Raw genomic sequence first — 5,741 nt, 5'->3', positions numbered from 1 at the left:
TTGGTCTCTTAATTGAAAATGCATCTCCAGTGTCAGTGCCTGCATTTGTATCCTCCTCTTCTCACGATTTCTGATTTTGGTAGCATATTTGTGTGTGGATGATTTCTTGCCTTTGCTATGTATGCCTTTACTGGTGAGCCTTGTCATTTGTCGCATTTTTGTTTCTAGTTGTGGCCTTTTCTTTTCCACCTAGAGAAGTTCCTTTAGTATTTGTTGTAAAGCTGGTTTAGTGGTGCTGAATTCTCTTAGCTTTAGCTTGTCTGTAAAGCTTTCGATTTCTCCTTCAAATCTGAATGAGAGCCTTGCTGGATAGAGTAATCTTGGTTGAGGTTTTTTTCCTTTCATCACTTTAAGTATATTGTGTCTCTCCCTTCTGGCCTGCAGAGTTTTTGCTGAAAAATCTGCTGATAACCTTATTGGGGTTCCCTTGTATGCTATTTGTTTCTTTTCCCTAGCTGCTTTCAGTATTTTTTCTTTGTCTTTAATTTTGATCAGTTTGGTTAATGTGTCTTGGGGTGTTCCTCCTTGGGTTTATTTTAAATGGTACTCATTGTGCTTTCTGGATTTGAGTGAGTGATTCCTTTCCCCTGTTAGGGAAGTTTTCAGCTATTTATTCCAATATTTTTGCTGGCCCTTTCTCTCTCTTTTCCTTTTGGTACCCCTAAAATATGGATGTTGATGCATTTAACATTGTCCCAGAGTTCTCTTAGACTGTCTTCATTTCTTTTCAATCTTTTTTCTGTTCCGCATTGGTGATTTCTACTGGTCTGTCCTCCACCTCACTCATTCGTTCTTCTGCCTCTTGTGTTCTGCTATTGGTTGCTTCTAATGAATTATTTATTTCAGTTATTGTATTTTGCATTTCTGTTTGCTTAATCCTTAAATCTTCTATTTCTTTGCTCAGAGTTTCTTGTAATTTATCAATCTTTTCCTCCAGTTTATTTCCAAGATCTTGAGTCATCTTCACTATCGTCTGTTAAAGGATCTGTTTTTCATGGAGGTTGATAATGTCCAGATCTCTTAGCTGTTTTTCTGAGGTTTTTTTCTTGCTCCCTTTCCTGAGTCATACTTCTCTGCCTTTTCATTTTGTATAGATTTTTGGTGTGGTCTCCTTTTTGCAGACAGTAGAGTTATAGCCTCTCTTGCTTCTGATGTCTGCCCCCCTTTGTGGCTGAAGTTGGTACCAGGAGCTTGCTGATGGGAGGGACTGGTGCTTGCCCACTGGTGGGTGGAGATGATTCTTATCCCTCTTGTCTGGGTGAGATCAGAGGTGGCCGTGTGCCTGGGGGGTCTCTAGGCAGCCTGTTTACTGATGAGTGGGCCCATGATCCCACCAGGATTATTGTTTGGCCTGGGGCTTCTCAGCCCTGATAGGTGGGGTCAGGTTTTTCCAAAATGGCCATCTCTAGGGGAGTGCAGCCTGATGATTATTCCCAAGACCTTTGCCAATGTCCTTCTCCCACAGTGAGCCAGAGTTACACCCTGTTTTCCCAGGAGATCCTCCAAGAACCACAGTCAGGTCTGACCCAGATTCCTACGGAGTCTCTGCCTTGCCCTGGGATCCAGTGCACATGAAAGGCTGTGTGTGCCTTTTAAGAAAGAGGTCTCCATTTTCCCCAGTCCTGTAGAGCTCCTGTGCACAAGCCTCACTGGCCCTCAATGCCAAATGCTCCTGGGGCTCCTTCTCCCGATGCCAGATCCCCAGGTGTGGGGACCTGACGTGGGGCTCAGAACTCTCCTGTAGGCGAGTCTCTGTGATAACAGTTACTTTTTAGTCTGTGGGCTGCCCACCTGGCGGGTATGGGGTTGCTTATGTCATGTAATCACCCCTCCTACCATCTTGATGTGGCCTTCTCTTTGTCTTCTGGAGTAGGATATCTTCTTTGATAGTTTGCAGACTATTTGGTTGAATATTGTTCAGTGGTTGTGATTTTGTTGCTTTTATGAGAGAAGGTGACTCTTTGTCTTCTGGGGTAGGATAGCTTCTTTGATAGTTTGCAGTCTGTTTGGTCAAAGGTTGTTCAGTGGTGGGTTGTCATTTTGTTGCTTTTATGAGAAAAGGTGAGCTCCAGTCCTTCTACTCCGCCTTCTTAATCTCATGAGGTTCAGGCCTCTTTGCATGTATCTTTTTGAATGAATGTTTTGTCCGCATATTTGCCCAAGAGCTGGATTACTGGATCATATAGTAGTTCTATATTTAGTTTTCTGAGGTACCATAATGTTATATACAGTATTATTACAGCATCGTCAGAGTATTTTCAGTGCCTTAAAAATACCCTGTGCTCCACATATTCATCCTTCTGAATCCCTGGCAACCACTGACTTTCTCACTGTCTCTGTAGTTTTGCCTTTTTCAGAATGTCATGTAGTTGGAATCATACAGTATGTAGCCTTTCTGGATTGGATTTTTCACTCAGCAATATGCATGTAAGGTTTTTCCATGTCATTTCATGGTATGATCGCTCATTTCTTTTTGTACTGAGTAACATTCCATTGTCTGGATCTTCCGGTTTGTTTGTCCATTCACCTATTGAAGGAAATCTTGGCTGCTGTCAAGTTTTGGCAGTTATAAAAAAAATAGCTGCTACAGAGCTCCCTCATGGCTCACCAGGTTTAAGGATCCAGCGTAGTTACTGCTGTGGTTCTGGTTACAGCTGTGGTACACATTTAATTCCTGCCCCAGGAATTTCCATATGCCATGGACATGGCCAAAAAATAGCTGCTGTAAACATTTGTATGTTGGTTTGTGTGGACAAAAGTTTTTAACTCATTTGTGTAAATACCAAGGAGTGTTGGAGCGTATGGTAAGGGTGTTTTTTATAAGAAACTTCCGAATTGTCTTCCAAAGTGGCCGTATCCCATTATGCATCCCCACCAGCATGAATGAGAGTCCCCTTTGTTCCACATCCTCACCAGAATTTGATGGTGTCGGTGTTTTGGATTTTGGCCATCCAATAGGTGTACAGTAGTATCACATTTTTGTTTTAATTTACAATTCCCCAAAGACATATGTTCAGCGTTTTTTTCATTTGTTTATTTATCATCTCTCTAATTTTTTTTGATGAAGTGTCCTGATCTCTTGCTCACTTTTTTCTTTTTCTTTTTTTTTAACCCATGTCCATGGCCTGGGAAAGTTCCTGGGCCAGGAATCTTGCTCACTTTTTAAATAAGTTGGTTGTTGAGATTTAAGAGGTTTTTTAAAGTATATTTTGGAAACCAGTTCTTTATCAGATATGTGTTCTACAGATATTTTTTCCCAGTCTGTGGCATGTCTTTTCATTCTTTGAACAGTACCTTTCACAGAGAGACTTTAATTTTAATGAATTCTGTCCTATCCATTTTTTCCTTCACAGATCATGCTTTTGATATTGTACCTAAAAGGTCATCCTGAAGCCCAAGGTCACCTACATTTTCTTCTGTATTAATCTTTTGCAGATATGTGATATACAGTTATTTTCTCCCTTTTGGGGGGTTGTCTTTTTACTTTCATGTTGGTGTCCTTTGAAGCACATAAGTTTTTAATTAGATGAAATACAATATATCTCTCTTTTGTTATTTTTGCTTGTGATTTTGGTATTATATCTAAGAATTCATTGCCTAAACCAAGGTCATAACTATTTACTCCAATGTAACTTCTAAAAATTGTATACATTTCAGCCTTCAGTCCATTTAAGGTTATTTTTACATGTGGTGTGAGGAAGGGTTTCAGCGTCATTCTTTTTTTTTGGTCTTTTTAGGACCACACCTATGGCATATGGAGGTTCCCAGGCTAGGGGTCAAATCAAGCTGCAGCTACCAGCCTACACCACAGCTCATGGTAACACTGGATCCTTAACCCACTTAGCGAGGCCAGGGATTGAGCCTGCATCCTCATGGATCCTAGTTAGATTTCTTTGTGCTGTGCCATGATGGGAACTCCATCAGCTTCATTCTTTTGCATGTGGGTATCCATTTGTCCTAGCGCCATTTGTTAAAACCTTTTTCCTCCCTGAGTGTTCTGTCCCTGAAAAGAAAGTGATTAAGTTTCATCAGTCAGACCCTGTGGGAGTTATCTGTCATCGTGGGCCCTCATTATATGTTTTATAATCCGCAGCAGCCTCTGCCCTCTTTGGACCTCACGCCTTTGTTTAGAACAGGGCCAGGTGCTATTTATCTGTAAAGGGCAAGATAATATTTTAGCCATCACAGGTCATAAATTAATGTCACAATTATATAATTCTGCATTACAACGTGAAAGCAACCGTGCGTGACATATGCATGAATAGGACTGTGTTCCAGCACAGCTGTTTACAGAATTGGGCAGCAGTCTGTAAGTTGCTGATCCTTGTTTAGATAGTTCCAGAGTGGAAAGGGGAAGGTTCCCTATCCACCAATAAGCTTCCTCGTGAGGTCCTCCGTGTGGCTTACGTTTCTGCAGGACATCTGGGATCTTTCCATGGATGCTTCAAGAGCTGGCTGCCTAATCCTGGTGGAGTTTCTGCACACTAGCATGATGCAGAAGTGTGTGCTCTTGATTGTGTTTACTCTTGATTGTCTTATATACCACATAGTATGGGGCTGGCCTGGGAATTCCGTTTTCAGTCACATCAGCTATAATTTTAGGTGTTTTGTTCAATAAAGGTTTGTGGAGCACATAGTGTGTACCGGGTTCAGACCTATGTCCTTCGACCACAGAGTCAAATCTCAAGTGGCATGCAGCCTGCAGAATAAGGCGGGTTAGTTAGTGCCTCCACGGTTTGCTGTCTGATCCATTGTGTACCCTGTCTGTACGTAATATCTCTATAAAGTAATTTTGCTTTGCATCGTACCCTCAGCTCAAAAACTGAAAGTCTTGTTATGACACTGAAAATAAAAATTCTACTAAGGTGACACGAGCAAAATGGAGGGATATGAAGCTACAACCTTTTGTTCCCTGGCTGAGACATTAAAAACAACCAAAGGCTAGCTAAAGTAAGCTTGTGGGAGGGCTGGAAAACAGTCAAAGGCCTGTAGTAACCAGGTGAATGGCCAATGAAGAAAAAGCTACATCCTTTTTTTGGCCATACGCATGGCATGCAGCAGTTCCCAGGCCAGGGATCAAACCCACACCACAGCAGTGACCTGAGCCATAGCATTGTCAGTGCCAGATCCTTAACTGCTAGGCTACCAGGGAACTCCAAGAAAAAGCTACCTTCAAAATGGTAAGAAATTTTGTGGAATTTTCGTTCACCCTTGATTCCTCACCTTTGGGTAGTCTTGGTCTAGAGGAAGCCAGTAGCTCATTTCTCAGTTCCCTCTCTTAACTTGGAGGGAGCAGAGCAAAACTTATTCACAATATTCTGTCTGGGACCTGCCTGAAGAACTAGTTTCTATTTCCTCTAATTGAGCTCTGCAGGGGAACACAGCAGAAAGTGGCAAGAATTGCTTTTAAAATCTCACTACAGCAGCATATACTAAAATTGGAACCATCCAGAGAAGATTAGCATGGCCCCTGTGCAAGGATGACATGCAAATTCGTGAAGTGTTCCATATTTAAGAAAAAAAAAAAAATCTATAAAGAGACTTAAGAGGGGGAGTTTCCGTCGTGGCACAGTGGAAACGTATCCAATTAGGAGCCATCAGGTTTTGGTTCGATCCCTTGCTCAGTGGGATAAGGATCTGGCGTTGCTGTGAGCTGTGGTGTAGGTCGCAGACATGGCTCAGATCTCGGGTCGCTGTGGCTGTGGTGTAGGCCAGTGCTACAGCTCTTATTAGACCCCTAG

At 42.0% G+C, this 5,741-nt stretch overlaps 1 pseudogene; it reads left to right on the top strand.

Annotated features, from left to right (window-relative positions):
* Positions 1 to 5,402: 5,402 nt before the first annotated feature.
* LOC125128590 (uncharacterized) lies at positions 5,403 to 5,515 on the top strand (annotated as a pseudogene).
* Positions 5,516 to 5,741: the final 226 nt, after the last annotated feature.

Source organism: Phacochoerus africanus, chromosome 5 (assembly GCF_016906955.1).
Source record: "Phacochoerus africanus isolate WHEZ1 chromosome 5, ROS_Pafr_v1, whole genome shotgun sequence".
Classification (NCBI taxonomy): Eukaryota; Metazoa; Chordata; class Mammalia; order Artiodactyla; family Suidae; genus Phacochoerus; species Phacochoerus africanus.
The sequence above is the reverse complement of the archived record's forward strand: the minus strand, read 5'-3'. Positions and strand labels throughout refer to the sequence as shown.